Below are 20,993 nucleotides of genomic sequence, written 5' to 3'. Positions count from 1 at the left end.
AGGTGTAATGGAAGTGTCAACTGTGTAATTACAAATGTAACTACAGAAATTAATTACAGATGTAATTACATGCAGGTATTTTTTTAATGTAAGTACAATGTAAAAACATGTATGTACACAATAAGTGCATTGTATCAAATGATTTATTAAAATGTTAGTACATAGTAGTTAAGGCCACCTTATATAAAGTGGGTCCGCAAATATGGATGAGAGGGAGATCCAACCAGCCCCGTCTTCACTTAAAGCTAAAGTTCGGCATCATTTCGGTTTTTACCGAATGCCTGGAAGCACTGCGCTGGACATGACACACACAGTGTGCAAGCTTTGCAAAATGAAGACCTAGTACTTCGGCAGCACAACAAATGCGTGGGCTCATATTACTAGGCATCACCCTGATCTCAGCGACACGGAGCAGAGTCAGCCGCCGGCTGCAGACCAACGCACACTGCAGTGTTTCACGAAACTCCCAGCACTTTATTTTCATAACTTGTTATTCTTTAAGTTACTTTGTCTGACTGAGAAATATAGATTTTTTTTGGTCTTCACCGGTTGTGTTCTACATGATATTTGTGGTAAACTGCAACTTTCCTGGGAAATGCATCTATTTTCAACCATTTTGTATTTTGAAGAAGCACTTTATTTTTGTTCCAACTTATTTCATAGCTAGCTACTAATGAGTAGCAATTGAGAACCAGACAATGTTTTTGATAAAAGGCACTTTCCTGAGAATTGAACTTAATAAATGTGAAAGACACTTTAATGTATTCGTTTGTCATTCTGTATAGCAAAGCAGATGAGAGTAGATCATGATCAGAAACCTGATTAGAAATCATTATGGATGAAATCGAATCGTTTTGAATCGAAAATCGATTATGAATCGAATCGTGGCCTCAAGAATCGGAATCGAATTGAATCGTGAGATGGTAAAAGATTCCCACCCCTAGCAAATTTTAAAAGTTATTAAACATTTTAGAACGGTAGTTATTTTAAGCCGGGGGGCTGCTGTCTTGGCCTTTAATGGTGCGTTCTCACCGGACGCGATTCGCGCGAGTGATTTACATGTTAACTCAATGCAAAGAGTCGCGTGAATGAGGCGGCGCGAATTGAGTGTTTGACGCGTGATTCACGCGAATGCTGCAAATCGGCCGAATTGAAAAAACTGAACTTTGGCAGATATTAGCACTGCGTTAAGAACAAATTATCGATCCATGAGACCAAAGATCGGCCGTTACATCTACACAAGACGAATTATAGCTCGAGACATCAGAGCCAGCGGCAGAAGGCAGAAGGACTAGCCGAGGAAAGGCTGCTCTCGCCGGGGTAAACGAGCGCGGAGCGCCGCTGATCCACTGGAGCTCACAACTCCGAAAACGCCAGATGAAATGTTCAAATAGGCACTCTTTTTATAAATAAACCACAGATTTGAGCTTTAAACCACTACATTATCGCCTGAAAAAGTCTTAAAACTACGTTTTGTCACATTAACAGTAGATTTTAACAAAAAAGACGTGTAAACACAGCCCATGTCAGCCATTTCTCAATGAGTCGAGCCGGCTGGCAGAAGCCCCTCCCATGATGCAAATTGCGAGTAAACTCCAAATGTTCAAGCGGCCAACTTCGCGCGAATAGCGCGTTTTATTCGCATCAATTGCGTCCGGTGTGAACGCCACATAAGGGTTAATGTCTTGTACAAGTCAGGATGGGCAAGTGACCGATGCTTGGCGAAGTTTGATGGGTTCTTCATCAGTTTTAGGGTGTTTTCACACTTGGTCCTTTTCAGGGGGTCAGAGCGTGGTTCGTGTGATTTTAGCCCATATGTGAACACTCCAAACGATCTCAGACCCCTTTAAAGTGAACCAAACCGAGACCATCTCGGGAGGTGGTCTGGGTTCGGTTCGATCTCATCATAAGGTACGGTTTTGCTAAAAACACTCAATCTGAACACAAGCCGCTCTGGGCTTACTTGATTTTTCTGTTTGCGAATTCCAGTGTAGTTTGGTCATCAGATGCCTCCGTACAAATCGGCTGTTCATCATGGCTGCTGCTTCTGGCAATGCTCTACAAATTATCAGCAAATTATTCGTTCACAACTTACACTTGTTTATTGCAATTTCAATCGCTTCCGCACTGTGTAAGAAAGAACTGTGCGCTTTGCCAGTTTAAAATGGTGTTACGAGCGCACACACCTACAGCGCGTGCACAATTTCAAAACACGGCATCATGAAGCTTCGAAGCGTTATGAATCAGTGAGTCGATTCAGCAGTTTGGATCGCCAAAGCCAGCAGTTTGGCGGTTTGACACGCGATCCGAATCATGATTCGACTCACTGATTCATAACGCTTCGAAGCTTCATGATGCCGTGTTTTAAAATTGTCATTACTATATAAGTCGTTATTTAGGTTTTTTTTGCGCACAAAAACTATTCTCGTCACTCCATAAAGTTATTGTAGAACCACTGTAGTGAGATGGACTTTGTAACGACGTCTTTAGTACCTTTTAAAGGTCCCGTTTTTCGTGTTTTTTTGAAGCTTTGATTGTGTTTACAGTGTGCAATATAACGTGTTCATGTTTCATGTGTAAAAAAACAGTATTTTTCACACAATTTACTTATCTGTATACCGCTGTTTTCACTGTCCTAAAAACGGCCTGAGAATTTCCTCGTTCTTTGAAGTCCCTCCTTCAGAAATACGTAACGAGTTCTGATTGTGCCAGCGGTTCCCGTGTTGTGATTCGACAGCAGCTTAGCTCACGTTGGCCGGAAAGGTCACGCCTCTTACCATAACGGGGAGATGAACGCGCTCAAACTACAGCCCCTGAAGGCCAAACAAAGGTGATTTGACTCCGGGATGGAAATAACAGCGTCTGATGGCGACAAACGCAAACGCAACCGAACCGAACGCAACACTTCCTCTTCTCCACGAGGGAGCAACAAGACCACGCCCCCTTTTCGCGTATTCTTGTGGGCGGAGGTTAGTCAACAAACTGTTCTACTGACGTCATTAAAGCAGGAAGTACCAGGATGTAGTCCAACCGGCCGTTCGCTGTAGGCTTTGAAAGGGAACTTCTGTTAAATAAAATATCTCGCTTGGCATTGAACTTTGAGCTTTATAATTTTACAGGTATTATTTATGCTCTAACAGCAACATTACACACTAACTAAAGTTTGAGAAATGGGATCACGAAGAACAGGACCTTTAAGGGTCTTGAGAGTGTAACGTGCATTGTGCCAATGGAGGCCTTTCAGAGCCATCAGATTTCAACTAAAATATCTTCATTTGTGTTCTGAAGATCAACGGAGGTCTTACGGGTGTCGAACGACATGAGGGTAAGTAATTAATGACAGAATTTTCATTTTTGGGTGAACTAACCCTTAAAAGGAGTCTGAGTTCGGTTCTTTTAAAGAGGACCCAAGTGTGAAAACACCCTGAAGCAAAGTTCCAAATTTCACTTATACTCCTGTCTTTATTAATTTGTTTTGGGCGTGTTGAGTTTCTCATCAGTTTGGGTAGCACACTGATGAGAAACAGCAGCATATACCGAAATGAGCAAAATCATATTATCGTACCGTTTGAAATAAAATATATACCGGTATTTTCGCAGTACCGATATACCGCGCATCCCTAGCGGACAGTATTAGGACAATAATATTAGGCATTTATTGGAATGAAAAAAAAAAATTATCAGCTTTTAATATTGTTCCATCCCTAGATATAAAATTATTATATAAAGTGTAATGGTGGAGTGTGAGTTAGTTGAATCATTGCTACTAATACCATACATTAAAACAAAAGAAATGTAAGGGTTTTAATGAAAACATTTTAGGGCTGGGTGATAAACTATATCATATCAAGATCATGATCAAATTTATGTTGATAACGATGATAAGATCTGGTTTCTCCAGGCTTCAGTCATTGTCAGGATACCCTTCAAGCTGGCAGCATTATAAAATTATATATTGTGATGTATATCTATATTGATCAATATGGAAACAAATATTGTGATAATAGACTATAGGGCTACTGTACAAATAAGAGTAGCAAAGTTCTCCTTTAGTGCTTCTAACATCTTTACCTCCAACACTTGATATCTTTTTTCATTTGGTTTCAGATTTCCTCTCATGACTAGTTGTTCAGTGTCTATGCCCTGCATTTAGAAATCACTTGCAGGGATTGTAAAGCTCACACACATGCTGAAAGTGAACCTGTGGGACCGACCCAACGCATCTGTGCTGTTCCACCCCATCTCAAATGAGTGAAAAGGTTTCTGGGACGGCAGAATTTAGGGCTGAGAGACAGATGGAGAGGGAGGATACAGGCTCATTTCAGCTCTGGTGACCTCAAAAGTGTGACTAGAGCCCAGATGCAGATGTTTTGTTGTGCTCTTCTAGCACACAGTGTCTTCTGTGAAGTGCATCTCTCTTACCAGCAGTGCTAAAGCTCGAAGAGCACAGATGCGCACGGTTGGAGGTTTCTTGAAGCTAATGTGTTTGTTCTGTCATACGGAAGCATAAAGGCCCTGCCCTTCTGTGACTTTTATAATGATAAATGCAGACAGCGTTCATTTTTAGTGCTTCAGACAGCTGCTATTGAGATTCTGTCCACATCTTTGCTGTGTCTTCAATGGGTAATCTTTCTGAAACGTGCCTTATAGACCCCATTAAAACAAAATTGGAGTTCAAGCCTTTGTTTCTATGACAAACCTCATTTCCTCCCTATTTAGCGTCCTTTACAATGGGAATGTTTCACAGTTGGTTTGATAACTTCGACCAGACCAAAAAAAGAATGGGCTTTAAAACATTTAGGCCCTGTTTAAACCTGGCGTTTAGATGCGTTTTGGTCGATCGGATCACAAGACGACGAGGGAGACACATACCCGTTCACGCCTGGTGTCTCTCTTGTCCACTTTCAACCACTTCTGTCCTGATTTATTTGAGTGGAGGGTCTGTGGGCGGGTAAATGTATTGGATTTTTCTGATCTTTCAATCTAATGGACAAATAAGCTCTCGCAATTTACATATGAAAGCGTCCAGAGACAACGGAAAAAAACACAGAGATCAGCAGCTTTATTTTCTGCTCTGACGATTCCATTCAATGGGCAAAATGCACTTTTTCTTCAAAGCAAATTTTTATTATAAAATAAATGATTAAACATTACAACAGGATCTTCTCTCACTTCAACAATAAACGCGCTCCGCTGACAGACGTTGCAGAGACACAAAGATAACGGTGTTAAGTGAAGTCTCTAAAAGCACTTTAAGTTTCTTCGAGGGTCTAAGAACAGAAAACACAAGGGAAGCATTTGTCTCGAGATAATTTTGCTGTCATATAAGTTACCTCTCTCTCACTCGGTGAACATCTGTGCTTACCTGCAGTCGTGAATGCAGTGGTGGACATCTGTCTTTCATGTGATTTCTCATTGTGGTCATGATATGATAACTCAGTTTCATTCATTCATTTGATCAAAAGTAACTCCATTTTGTAATTCCAAACATCGTGAGGCAGACGACGACATTTGTGATCAAATACACTCAATTTATTAACACGCTCAACAGCGCCACCCAGTGGATTTAGTTATAACTAATTTTAGTGGGATTCATCATGGATTCACTGCATTTACGGCCAGCAAAGCAATATAGTAAAATTCAAATAGTATTTTTATTTTTCAAATGTTAATCACAGCTTGAATATTTGACTATTTGTGCACACCCCTAGTTCTGACGCCTGTACCGAACTGAATATACGACACAAAATATACATCATAAAAGGTTGTGAACATATCCCTATGCCTTTCGGTCGGATGTTAAAATGCCAATGTGAACGCCAAGTTTTTTTTTTGGTCCAGAGCGAACAAACCATGTGAACCAAACTATAATGGTGCGTTCACACCAGACGCGAATGACGCAAATAAATCGCGCTATTCAAGCGTAGTTGGACACTTGAACATTTTGAGTTTACTCGCTTCATTCGCGTGTGACATTCACTGCACAACAGACGGGAATTTGCGTCATGGGAGGGGCTTCTGCCAGCCGGTTCGTCTCGTTGAGAAATGGCTGACATGGGCTGTGTTCACACTTGACGTCTTTTTTGTAAAAATACTCCTGTTAATGCGTGACAAAACATTGTTTTAATACTTTTTCAGGTTATAATGTAGTTGTGTAAAGCTCAAATCTGTGTTTTTTTTATAAAAAGAGTGCCTATTTGAACATTTTATCTGGCGTTTTCAGAGTTGTGAGATCAAGGCGATCAGCCGCGCTCGTTAACCCTGGCGAGAACCATTTCATTACTTTTTTATTTTTAGTCTATTTAACTTTACGTTACCGTTGTAGCCTACTAGCACCGACTTTGAATGTTTGACTGAATTGTTTGCTTTATTTCATAGCTTCTTATACCTTTTACTTATACTTTTGTATTATTGATCATACATAAACTTGCATTTAACAAAAAGAGTTGTTGTGGGTTGTGTTTCATGTCATTTAATTTTTATTACAGAGATAATCATATGCACACTTGTCTGAACCAGATATTAATATATGATTAATATAAACCATATGATTTTCTCCTCATTGTTGTCACTACTAGAGCAAGCTCTTGATTGGTTAATGCGGCGCGAAGATCCACCAAAGTTCATATTTTTCAACTTGCGCGATTCGTGCGAATGACGCGTCAAACACTCAATTCGCGCCGTGTCATTTGCGCCACCTCATTCACGTGAAACGCGCCGCAGAATGTCTATTCGTGTCTTTGCATTGACTAAACATGTAAATCACTCAAATTTACATGATTTGTAGGCCTACATATTTACAAATTTACATGCAAAACGCTTCATTCGCGTCCGACGCACCATAGGGTTTTTTAGTTAGTGAACACATCCTCAAGGGTCTCAGTCCGCTTGTTTGGTGCGCACTAGGGTTCAGATGGCAGCGTTCACACTTATTCAAATGAACCGCACTAACAGAGAAATCACACCAGGGTTCGCTTTAATCCAACCAAACATGCCAAGTGTGAACACACCCTTATTTATTTATTTTTATCTGGCAAAATGACAAAGCATTTCAAATTCTGTCAATTTTTCTATATATTATATTATATTTAGGGCTGAGCAAATTAACGCGTTAACGCGGGCGATTCATTTTTTCAGCTTAACGATTTAAAAATATTTAACGCAAATAACGCAGCGTCCGTTTTTATATCCATTTTTGCTTAGCGTTACATGATCATCACGACACAAGAGAACGCGCTGTATGTCAATGTCCTGTGTGTGTGTGTGTGTGTGTGTGTGTGTGTGTGTGTGTCAGTGTCCTGTCTGTGTGGATGCGTCTCATGTCAGCTACACACACACACACGACGCACAGACACACTCGACGCATAGATAGACTCGCGTCAGTTTCCTGCTCACATCGAGCTCTCTTTTGCTCTTGAACAAACAATAACACAGGGGATTTTGAGTATTTTCATATTAGGAATCTTAAATTAGTTAAATAACGTCTTAAATGAACTTAAAGAGTTGTGAGGAAATGAGATGCGCGGGACAGCGCGTCAGATCCGCGGTTGTTCTTAAAGTGACAGGATCACTGATGATGCCTGTCATTAATGTTCATCAAAGAACAACGGGAACAGAGAAAATGTTAGCTTTAATGATGATTAATCTATATTTCATTTATTATTTATGCAGTTAAGAAAGGTGTTTGATAACTATTACATTTCTGTATAATAGGGAAGGCCATGTGTAAATATAACATTTACTATTTTGGGTTTATGTAAAGATTGTTTTAATTCACTTAAATTAAAAGTTGTTTTTTAAAGCCTAATAAATGTTGAAATTGGGAGCTTTCAGTTATACTGTAATGTAACGTCATTAATGTTTCATAGAGACTTTACTATCAGTGATACTGGCCTTCATTCATAAAAAGATGACAATACAACACAACATATTTAAAATATGCTGTCTTTAAATTGTTTATACATTAATTTGGAGAGTAACTGAAATTATTACAATATCAAAATATTAAAAACGTAAAATATTAAAAACTTGCGATTAATCGCGATTAATTAGGCAAGGCAAGGCAAGTTTATTTGTATAGCACATTTCATACACCGTGGCAATTCAAAGTGCTTTACACAGAAATGAAATAAAAATATTACAGTTATAATAGGAATTAAAAGAAATAAAAAATAAAGAAAACATTGAAAGATAAAAATAAAGAGTATAATTAAGAATAAAAATAAGAACAGGGTTAAATTTAAGCATATAAATTAAAATGCAAGCAGTTCGGACAAAGCACGTACAGTGGCACAGCTCATTCAGTAAATGCACAGCTAAACAGATGTGTTTTGAGTCTGGATTTGAAAGTGGCTACTGTTGGAGCACATCTGATCTGATCAGGAAGCTGGTTCCAGCTACGGCTGGCATAATAGCTAAAAGCAGACTCTCCTTGCTTTGAGTGAACCCTTGGTATTTCTAATTGACTTGATCCTGATGATCTGAGTGATCTGTTGGGTTTGTATTTAATCAGCATATCTGCAATGTATTGAGGTCCTAGGTCATTGAGTGATTTATATACAAGTAATAGCACTTTAAAATCGATCCTAAATGTAACTGGAAGCCAGTGTAAAGATCTGAGGACTGGTGTGATATGGTCATATTTTCTGGTTCTGCTCAGGATCCTGGCAGCAGCGTTCTGTATGAGCTGCAGCTGTCTAATGGTCTTTTTGGGAAGGCCGGTGAGGAGACCATTACAATAGTCCACCCTGCTGGTAATAAAAGCATGAACGAGTTTCTCTAAGTCTTGCCTGGAAACAAAGCATCTAATTCTTGATATGTTTTTGAGATGATAGTAAGCGGATTTAGTTATTGCTTTGACATGACTATTGAAACTCAGGTCTGACTCCAAAATCACACCAAGATTCCTGACTTGATTTTTTGATTTCAGGCCTTTAGCCTCAAGATATGCGTTCACCTTGAGAATTTCATCTTTGTTTCCAAATGTAGTAATTTCAGTTTTGTCTTTGTTTAACTGAAGAAAGTTTTGGCACATCCAACTGTTAACTTCATCAATGCATTTACATAGAGAGTCAATGGGGCTGTAGTCATTAGGTGATATGGCTAAGTAGATCTGGGTGTCGTCAGCATAGCTGTGGTAAGCCATTTTGTTATTTTTCATTATTTGGCTCAGTGGCAGCATATACAGGTTGAATAGGAGTGGTGCAAGAATTGACCCTTTTGGGACTCCGCATGTCATGGATGTCCACTCAGACTTATGGTCACCTATACTCACATAATAACCTCTCCCTTCTAAGTATGACCTGAACCATTTGAGGACCATTCCAGAAAGCCCAACCCAATTTTCTAGCTATTTTTACTTACTTACATACTTACTATTTTTCAGTAGTAACTCAAGGAGGTAAAGAAGACTACCAAAGGTTGTTTGAGAAGACACATGACGGGTCATTTCAAGAGAGAAAGTAGTGATAAAGAGAAAAAGGGGTTAAGGAGAATGTGATGTTTAGATTAGCGTGTGGCGTGTGATTGGCCTTCACGTTGTGTTCTCTGGCTGTGAACTCCAGCTATGCGGTGGGAGTGAACTTTGTCTGCCAGAGTTAAGGAGTGTCTCGCTGACTGTCTCTGCACACTGTTGTTAACTTTACCTCCCAGCGTTCATTAATCTCATTAGCGAAGCTGCTAGAGGTTTGAAGTTCCTAATACCACATGATAGATCCCATAAAACAAATCTAATTTACTTTGCAGACCAGAGATGTGCCTGTTAGAGATGTGTGAGATGGATTTGATTGTAGTGTGTTTCTCTGCTCCAAAACCTTGCGAGGTGCTTACCTGTGCTGTGTCTCTTTATGCATCTAAGATTCTTTGTTCTTGTCAAAGTTTGAGGCTGCATTGCGTGCGTCATTGTCCCAAATTGCACACTTGAGGTGGACTTGCAGTCTTGTGGCCTTCGCTTGCACTTGTCGGTGATTTCCTTGAGATCGAAGGGCGTTCCATTCTCGTAAACTCAATGGGCGAATGGTTTTTGTGTCATTTAATCTACGGGCAGATACCGGAAGTTATTAAAATTAATCCAGTTTGTGTTTCACAGCTGAATAGCTCTGCGATGCATTGAGCATTGCAAAATAAACAAGCTTATGTGGCTCCTATCAATTAAGATCAGTTCATCTCATCCCTTCCACTTAGCGCAGCATTGTTTTTTAGTTAAATAACCAAGTAAACAAATGTATTTAGAAATTATTTTTATCTATCCACTTTGTAACAGTAAACTAGAACACTCAAAATGAGTAATATAATCCACACAATATAATCATAATCCACTTTGAAGCGGTCTAAAAGCTAATAGTGCAGCATTATAGTCTATAGTAGTATGAATTGTTGAATCTTGGCGTTTTGTTGTAATGCAAACCCCTAATCTAACAACGACCTGTGGTGCAGTTATTGAAGGTTAAGCTGTTACATGTAAACATGATACCTCTGATTATAAATATACATCTCTATTAAAGGGATAGTTCACCCAAAAACGATTTTTTATGTTTATCTGCTTACCCCCAGGGCATCCAAGACGTTGCAGTGTGATAGTCGTATAATGCATATCAATGGGGATATTTTAGAATATGAGAGCAATGAGAGTAAAAACACATAGACATGCGAATCCTTATTAAACCCTGCGACTCGTGGTGACACATTGATGTCTTAAAGGGTTAGTTCACCCAAAAATGAAAATTCTGTCATTAATTACTTATCCTCATGTCGTTCGACACCCATAAGACCTCCGTTCGTCTTCGGAACAGAAATGAAGATATTTTAGTTGAAATCTGATGGCTCAGAAAGGCCTCCATTGGCACAATGGCACGGTTCACTCTCAAGACCCTTAAAAGGCACTAAAGACGTCGTTACAAAGTCCATCTCACTACAGTGGTTCTACAATAACTTTATGAAGCGATGAGAATAGTTTTTGTGTGCAAAAAAACCTAAATAACGACTTATATAGTGATGACGATTTCAAAACACGGCATCATGAAGCTTCGAAGCGTTATGAATCAGTGAGTCGAATCATGATTCGGATCGCGTGTCAAACCGCCAAACGGCGGGCCGATATTATCGGCCGATATTAGGCATTTTCCAAACTATCGGTATCGGCATTTATGATGGCCGATAAATGAATAAAAAATAAAAAAAACGGACGAAACACCGCTCAACCACATTATGAGTGTTGGCGTTTCATAGTTTGTCCACCAGAGGGCGCTCTACAACGTGCAGATTGGCAACACAGCTGATCCAGCTGAGCTGAGTCATGCTGCGTGCCGCGAACATTGCATTCACAACAGATCATCCGTGAAGTGCATGGTAAGGTGGCAACTGTCACGAGACATACATTGCTTGAATAACACTTAAAACATCCCCATCAGTTCTCTTAACTCAAATAAGCATTACAAAATTCGTGACTGCCAAGTCCAGTTTTGCTGTTACATGTAAGCCAAGAGTGAAACAGAATTAGCTTACGTTAGGTTGTTCCAGTATAGTTGACTGACTGTCAGTTTAACTCGGACAAAGTGACTGAATAAGATTCTTTAATAGCGTGACAGTTTGACAGCATGAGACGTATCATCTCTCCCCTGCCCATTATTTTGAAAAAAGTATGTTTTACAATATTTTTGCAGTCCATTTCTAAAGCTAGACTTGAGCTAACCACAAAGCTAGCTAATGCCATGGCTATCAGTGGAAGACCGCTAACATTAATGCGCTTGGAAATCACAACAAACTTTTTCTGCCTACATAAAGTAATGATTACTGTATTTATAACTAGTATATTTATAGTTCCAGTCCCTGCATTGTAAGTTAGGCACTTGGAGTGAACGAAAGTGCGTTGCTGACTTTGTTCAGACGCTGCATTAGCGAGTCAAATGATGGATTTACTGATCATCAGTAACGTTAGTAGATTTTAGAAGGCAGGCAGCAAATGATGATTGAAAATGGTTTGTTGTAGCTTGATGGATAGAATTAAAAGAGTGCATGTAAAGGGATAAGCAAGTTGACATTGTAATTATAAGGTAGCTCATATTTATACTGTATATAGTTTATATTTTGCTGTTGTTATTTATCAGAACTTATAGAACTTAACTGAATATTTTTTTCCAGTCTTGCTCAGTTATATTTATGAAGCTTACCACATCTATTAATACTATATAGATTTTTTGTTTTGTTTTTGTTATTGTGTTTTCGTCCAAAGGACTTTGTTTAATATTTTTATACATTTTATTTATCAGAACTTTAATATATTTTTATACTCCTCTGTTCTGTTGTAACAATAAAACAAACAAGTTTATTTTTAAACTGCATTATCATATTATATTAGAGAGGCTGAGGGATCATGAATAACTACAAATAAGGGAAATCTGTTTAAGTTTTTTACGTGTTTCTGTATATATATATATATATATATATATATATATATATATATATATATATATATTATAATATAATATAATATAATATAATATAATATAATATAATATAATATAATATAATATAATATAATATAATATAATATAATATAATATAATATAATATAATATAATATAAATACATCAGCCGATATATCGGAATATCGGATTTTTAAATCACCAAATATTTGTATCGGTATCGGCCTTAAAAATCCTTAATCGTTCAGGCTCTAGTAAATGGGCCATACGTCATGGCACCGCTATATCATTGATATCGCGATATGACACTTTTATTTTTATCATGTCAAAATGTACACCGGTGTTATCGTGGACGGTATGATATGGCACACCCCTACTAGATATGTCAAAGTAGCATTGGGCTGAGAGACTGCACGCATGTTTGAGTGAGACTTTTCACATTCATTTGCAGTGTTTGTCCTCCATCTCTAACTGTACAATGAGTCGAATTACCATAATGACTCTTGGAAAAAGGCCACTTTACAATTCATAAACGTTCAATATGTACTTTTAAATCAAACTTGCATAATCATCTGAATTACAGCATGTCATATGAATTTGCGAGCTCATGAATGTTTACAGTTGCCAATAATTCACCCTTTAGTGTCAAGGCCAATATTTGGCCTTTTTTTTATTATTGGCCGTTAAAGTTTTCTGTTTGGGCAATGTTGACGAGGCAGGACTTTTATTTTGACATCACTGAGAACTCTAGCATCGGAGTGTCAGATCTACCGTTCTCCATCTTTATTGCTGCATTGCTTCTCATTTGGTGGGTCGCAAGACCATTTTGAGTGGGTGGCGGAGTGTGTGGTCAAACAGAAAATTCAAAATGTTTTTCTGACGATTTTCTTTTATTTTGAAAGACTTTGCTCGTCTGTCAGACAGAATGTGCTTTTCCATTCCTCTGCGTTACATTTCCATTGTTTGTTTTTCTATGTAAACATGCTAGATGGACAAAAAGTGTCTCTAGCGTTTTTCTTTTTTGTTCCATTGACCTGCGTCTCTCGCGCTGGCCTGATTCATTATCTGCTGTCAGAGGAGATAAAGTCAGTCTATATGTCAGTGTCATTATTCTGTTTACTTGTCAGGGCTGGTTCACACAGAACGTGTTTTTGCAGTTGAAATTACAAGCATGCAACATCATAGTTACAGTTTCGATTAGCAGTCATGAAATTACCAAAAAGTACCGGTAAATTATGTAGCTGGTTGTGTGTTAGCTGGGAAGGATGTGTGTGCAGGTGTGATGTTCATTCTATTCATCAGACTCGGTGTCTATTTTTTATTAACAGTTAATTTTAGTATTGTGTTTTGCCATGGTAACTGTAGTTTCCTTAACCTTAAAGGGATAGTCCCCCAAAATGAAAAGTACCCCATGATTTACTCACCCTCAAGTCATTCTAGGTGTATATGACATTCTTCTTTCAGACGAATAACATCTGAGTTATATTAAAAAAGTCCAGGCTAGTCCAAGCTTTTTAAGTTGTTCTGTTAATAAAAAGTGCATCCATCCATGATATAACTGCTCCACACAGCTCCGAGGGTTAATAAAGGCCTTCTGAAACGAATCAATGGGTTTTTGTTAAAAAATATCAATATTTAACATGTTATAAAGTATAATATCTAACTTCTGCCGGACCGCCTTCCGTATTCAACTTACAAAGAACATGTGACGCCTCTCGCAGTTCAAAACGCTTACTTGTCTGATGTCATCATCACGCCAGTTGGGCTTTTTTCTTAAGCTGAATATGGACGGTGGTCTGCCAGAAGCTAGATATTTTACTAAAGTTTTAAAATATGGATATTTTTCTCACACAACCCTATTGATTCACTTCAGAAGGCCTTTATTAACCCCCCAAGCCGTGTGGAGGACTTTTATAATGGATGGATGCACTTTTTGGGGGGATCAAATTTTGGGCCGCAATTAATTTCAATTCACATTTATTTGTATAGCGCTTTTCACAATACGTTTCAAAGCAGCTTCACAGAAAAATAAATGCGTCTACATTACAATTTAAAGTGATTTGTCCACGTTATGTATTTCAGAAATGCACATACACAAAGCACACAGATTAGCTAACAATGTATTATTAATCAATATAATGATTAATGCACAGAAATAAGTGAAATAAGAATACATGTTAATGAATAGGGTATATAGAAATGAGCATGGCCATTATAATGCTTGGATCAGCCAGGACAATTTTTTTTTTTATATTACTGATTGTGTTCATCTGAAAGCAGAATGTCATTATACACCTAGGATGACTTGAGGGTGAGTAAATCATAGGGTACTTTTCATTTTTGGATGAATTATCCCTTTAACACAATATACCACCAATTCTATATTTTTGATGACTGTGGTGGCTCATGCCAACTTACTAACTTTATCTATTTAAACAAATAGTTTGGCACTGCTATATATTAGCAGTTACCTTGTAATACTGTTAACTCATCAGTGTTATTCATACATGAGATTCGGGCAGTTTATGTTAAGTAAAGTGGGATGGCACTTAACCATTTTTTATTAAATAATTTAGCTTTGTTCAAAAGTCCATAATCACCAGCCCTAGCTTAGAGGGTTTATTCGTTAGAGGAGTGTGTTCTGCAGTTAATAAAGATTGACCCTGGATTTCGGCAGGAAAGGCCAATTGACAAGCACAGGATTAAGACGATATCGATCGGTCTCGTGAACTGGTCACTTTTTAGATGTATTTCTAATTTAGTCAGCTTTCAGTTTGTCCGGTACGATGTCGGGATTATAAATGGAAAGCACAGTTTTCCTGTTTTGATTTTTTTTTTTTTTGCTACCCACACGCTTGCTATCCGGTATGATGCATTTCAAATGAAATGGCATATCCTGCTTTTGCTGTTTGCACCCTACTTTTGGATCTGCCTTTCCCCCCACTATTTTCCTGACTCACGCTTGGACAATAGACAATCGCTGGCCATCATTCTAGAGGAAGTGATCTCTCGCTTTGACTGCACGGAGATCATTTGACTATAAACTGTCTTCTGGCAGTCGTCGAATTGAGGCCCTAAAACAATGGTCATCTTCATCAGTTATTTATTTAGCCAAATGGCACACAATCGTTGGAGAGATGATTGTCTTTGGCGAGTAAACAGAGGCACATTCCCAGCGTACATCTGAGGGTGTGCCCAACAACGCCGTCGCCAGCGTGTGTGCCAGACCCTTCGGACGGGAGATGTTACACATTGATTTATTTCCAAAGTCATTGCAGTCTGTTTCCATTAGTTGTTTCCCTGTCTTTGAGAACATGCAGTTTTATTAAACTTATGATTCTCTTTCTTTTCTAGGTCTGCCTTAGAGCATCTCTACTAAGATATCCACAGCTTTAATGCAGCACAGGTAAGCATTTCAACTGGCATTTATGCGTGATCTTTTATGTTTAGCATTTTGTTGAACATTTTACATACCAAATGGAAAATTCGGCAAGATAAACTTTGATTTAATTAGCTTGGAAACACTTGTAAGATTGATGGATAGTTGCTAAGTTTGTGTAATCAAAATACCAATAATAACCAGAAAAAAAGCATAAATACATACTCTTATTTTGAAATGTCTTAGCACTTGTCGGCTGCTCGCTCTTGCAACAATCCACAACGCATTACCATATAAACATCACAAAGTACACTTTGTATCGATTCATCAACAGAAGGTCATATGCGATCTATCAAATCATAATTGTGTTCAATGATTGCGAACTGCTCTGAAACGGGTGTGCCTGAAAAGTGAAGCCAAAGCGTTTCGATCGCCCCCAGGTGGCTGGATGCAGTATAGGTCATAAACCCCGCCCTCTCCAAATGGGACGTGATCCAAACTAAACAATCAAATTGCACTTCAAAAATTGTTTTTCCAAAGATAGTTTGCATTTTAGGCAGTATTTATTACGCTGATGTATGTTCAAGTGTTCATGTTTTTAAATAAGTTTGGTTTTAGTTAGTTATATGATGCTATTTTGACGTCACATGATCACACAGCTTCTCTGAGTGAAGTTGTCATGGAGGCTCTAATGGGCTTTTTTTGGATATGACTACTCATACAGCTAGTAATCCATACGGCTCCAGGATGTTAATAAAGGCCCTCTGAATCAAAGTGATGTGTTTTTGTAAGAAAAATATCCATATTTATAACTATATAAACACTATATAATCACTGGCTTCCGTTGACGGCCATACGCTAGTCTGGTTCCGGCAGAAGAGTGACCTCTGACCCGATGCAGGATGAAGGATGTAGGAGTAGCGTAAGCTTAGGTGAGAGTAGACGCCTCTCGCTGTTCAAACAAATAGGGCTGGGCAACAAACCCAAGCTCCTCCCACAATTCTCTTTAAAAATTCTCGTTTTACACCGTGTCCTAACCAGACGCGTTACAATAAGGTTCCAGCAACAAGCAATTTGTTTGTCCACACCAGATGTGACACGATTACGAGATGCGACAATATCAATCAAAAACCACAGCCAGTCAGAACAGCATGTGTGCGGGCGCTCGCAGTAAGTGCACAGCGCCAGAGATTAAGGGCGCTTTCACACCTACCTTGTTTGGTCCGGATTTTCAGGCTTTTCAGTTTGGTCCGATTCACAATTGTTCGATTGGTCCGACGAAAAGAGGTCGTCTCGGTCCGGATCAAACTGAACAAAGGTTTGGTTCGTTTCTAGTGTGAAAGCATTTTCTGTATAGTTCGGACTTTCAGAACATTTACAGGAAGTTCCTGTTTATGTTGAAATATTATAATGTTATTTAAAAATTTAATCTAGGCTACATTGATTATGAAAAGTGAAAAGATGCACAATATGTCAGAAGACAGAAAGTCAGAAAGGATTTTGAAAGAAATTTTGTATGATTTTGCTTAGAAAGCCTTTCTTTAATGTGAATTTCATTTTGTATGAATTGTATCTTAATTTTAATCAATGTTTAATCAGATAATTGCCTGGATTTAATAAATAAAACGCAAATAGTCTATAGCAGGGGTGCCCAAACTTTTTCCTATGAAGGGCCAAAAATCAAACTTGATTGACAGCCGTGGGCCAAAAGTAAATTTTGCATCTTAAATCAAACTGTATTACATTAAAGTTGCTATGGGTTTATTTTTGTCATAATATTTAAAATAAATATAAAACAACTTTAATCTGATTAACTAATGCAGTTTTATTTGTAAAGTTTTGCATTTTAATGAACAATTAAATGGGCAACAATCCCCAAGTGTTCAATGTACAATAAAGTTCAATGCCAAATACACAAGCAATAATAAAACCATGTGGTTGCAATGTCAGTGACCTAATGAGAGATATGAAGCTGGTCCTTATTTTTCAGAAGTTTATCAAGATTGGGCGTTTATTGACGTCATGTGTCGCAAAGCACGCGGTGCTGCACTTTGAATTGCACATTTACAATATTTTTTTTATTAATTTACATTTCATTTAAACATTTAATTTCAGTTTACTCTGTTGTAGTTCAACAATAAAACAAACAAAATTGTTATGTCAAATTAGAAATGACAATCTGTGTCGAAGGTGTATCTCTCTCTCTCTCTCTCTCTCTCTCTCTCTCTCTCTCTCTCTCTCTCTCTCTCTCTCTCTCTCTCTCTCTCTCTCTCTCTCTCTCTCTCTCTCTCTCTCTCTCCCCTCGGACGGTACGGTGGGCCAAATCAAAGGTTACCACGGGCCAACTTTGGCCCGCGGGCCCTAGTTTGGGCATCTCTGGTCTATAGCAGACAATAATCGCGGGAGCAATCATATGCTTTGCGCATGAACTGAAGCGCGTCTCAAATAAACCCAAACTCAGCAGCTACTCGTCTCACAAACATGAGAAATATGTGTTTATAAAGCTTGAAATGTCCACTTTTAAACGTAATGAAAAGAAAATAGTCAAGCAATGTGCTCTGTTCAATAGTGGCAACTAGGGATGCAACAATACAGTTAGTCCACAGTTCAATACATACCTCGATTTTTAACCACGGTTTTCGGTTCGGTTCTGATGGCTTGTCACATACATTTTTTTGTTATTCTATTCTTAGGCGACAGGAACAGCAAGAGGTTAAGGAGAAAAAAGAAAAAGAGAAAATATTTTTATTGCAATACTCTTTCTTTATTTTACTTAAAAGAATTGAAAAACCTACCTTAAACTTAAAACTTTACTTAAAAAAAACCTTGTATTCCTAGTGTATTGTATAATATATATATATAATATATATAAAGATTTACACTGGCAGCTTAGAGCCGTACAGCAGCATTAAAGTATGAAATTGAATGAATGAATATAAAAATAAAACACTACTTCACTATAAAATATACACTGATTCTTAGCTACTGTATTAGTTTTTCAGTCAAGAGCATTGAGTGATTTTCTCTTTGTCTTTTGTTAACATTAAAGGGATAGTTCATTCAAAAATTTAAATTCTGTCATCGAGAAATGAATACAGGTTTGAAACAATGTTAGAGTGAGTAAATTATGACATCATTTTAGAGGTGAACTGTCCCTTTAAGGATCGCGTGTTCACTACTGCGCTGTTATCTAATATACTGCATCTAATATACAGACACACGCGATTGTACTTTCACTTTAGACATAGACTGTGTTTATGTTAACCTTGTGTGTATTTGACAGTATTAGCGCAGTATTATTTAGTCCTGTAATCACGTGTTTGACAGGCGTTTAGTGCGCGCGCTCTGAGAAGCGCATGTTAAAACCGCGCACAGCGAATGAAACCGGCAAGGCTTTAACACGCATGCAAATAATGAACTTTCGTGATTGTGAATATCTATAGTGTTCCGTGAGTATAACTCTACCACTAACGTGTGATATGAATGTATATCGTGTTGTTCAGTATATTGGGATGGAGGCAAATGATAGAATTTGTAGAAAAATACTTAATTAAATGTAAAACCGAAAAACCGCAATTCACAGGCGCGTATTGAACCGTGAAGGCCGTACCGAACGGTTCAATATTATATTGAGAATTGTGGCATCCCTAGTGGCAACGATATGCGTCCGTTCATTCATTCTTGTCAAAGATGTCCGTTTACAAACCAATCAATGTCCAGATGCCGCCCGCATAGATGATGACGAGTGGACGCAAGTGCGTCATGTAAAGTTCTTTAGTGCGCTCACATAATTGCAATGTGAAACCAAACCAAAACTAACCGAATGTATAAAATGTATCAAAACATGAACTTCGGTTCGGACCTTGGTGCGGACTTTCAGGTGTGAAAACGCCCTAAAATTATGCTGCGTTCCAGGCAGGTTTTTGAGCCCGTAAATTACAACTTCAAACCACGACTCACGACTTTGTAGTGTTCCAGGCAAAGTCACGCCAAACTGCCTGAGCGCAAGGAATTGTGTGGTAGTTTGATGTAAACAAAGCATGGCGGACCGTACCGGGTGTGTGCTCATTTACAATCATTTCTAGCGCCAAAGGTGCTTACTCCTTGCTTATTTGAGGGAAACGGAGGAGAAAAACAGCGCAGACGGCAAGAAAAGCTGTTATACCTTTTATTTTACGTTATTTGTATATTTGTTTCATAAACACTGCATCCGTAGGGGGCTGCCATTGTTGCTTCGCGGGCTATGTGACGTCAAAACTCGTAACTGGGAGTATATCGATCTAGTACGAGTTCACGGATGGGAAGTCACGGGTTTGGCTGCCGTTCCAGTGCACTTTCACGGGTAGAAGGTTGGATAAACACGGGTTACGGGTTGCCTGGAACGCGGCATTAATCCCGGCTCTTAATGCATCGTGTTTCCTTCTGGAGCATCAGTGAATGTTTCAACCTTTTTTTAATAGTTGTGTTTGAGTCCCTCAGTCGTCCTCAGTGTGAAAAGATTGATCTCAAAATCATACAGTCCCTGCTGGAAAGGGTTCAAATATGAAAAAGAGGCTGGAAAACTGAAGAATGTGCAGGACCTGGAGGATTTTTCTGAAGAACATTGGGCAGTTTAACTGATCAGGACAAACAAGAGACTCAAGAACAACCATCACAAAACACACACACACAGCCGTGGATCATCCAGGGAACGACACACAGTATTGAGAATCAATGGTTCATAAACTTTTGAACAGGTCATTTGAATAAATTCAGCTATTTTTGTCTTGTGGACTATATGTAAAAAAAAAAGTATGAAAAATATCTTATTCAGGACAGTACTAAATAAAAAAAAATCTCTGTATGATCTCTCTTATTTAGTTTCATTCTTATTTATTATTTCCATTTTCACAGGTTTTGCAAGCGGTTCTTATATTTTTTCTTGCAACTTTATTTTGTTGACTGTTGATGTTTCCAAGAATGTTTAAATCCAGAGAAATAAGCCATTTTTACAAGGACACGGATCGTGTCTGTGCGTCGCCTATCAATGACATTATACATGCGTTGCCCTCGATTTCCGGTTTTATTTTGTAGAAACCATGGAAAAAAACAGAAAAGCTTTAATACATTATGTGATTAATTAGACCAGTGGTTCTCAACCTTTTTTCAGTGATATATACTTTTCAATATTTTTTCAGCCAAGTACCCCCTAA

The 20,993-nt window shown here is 38.3% G+C and overlaps 1 protein-coding gene across 1 annotated transcript in view; it reads left to right on the top strand.

Annotated features, from left to right (window-relative positions):
• The window catches only part of nck1b (NCK adaptor protein 1b), a 107,044-nt gene that overhangs the window by 47,235 nt on the left and 38,816 nt on the right, over positions 1-20,993 (top strand). Inside the window, exon 2 of the mRNA XM_079805992.1 lies at positions 15,777-15,828. The gene's annotated coding sequence lies outside the window, so the exon portion shown is untranslated. The remainder of the gene's footprint in view (positions 1-15,776; positions 15,829-20,993) is intronic.

The sequence above is a fragment of the Gobio gobio genome, assembly GCF_949357685.1.
Source record: "Gobio gobio genome assembly, chromosome: 23".
NCBI lineage: Eukaryota > Metazoa > Chordata > Actinopteri > Cypriniformes > Gobionidae > Gobio > Gobio gobio.
This window is presented reverse-complemented; position numbering and strand designations above follow the sequence as displayed.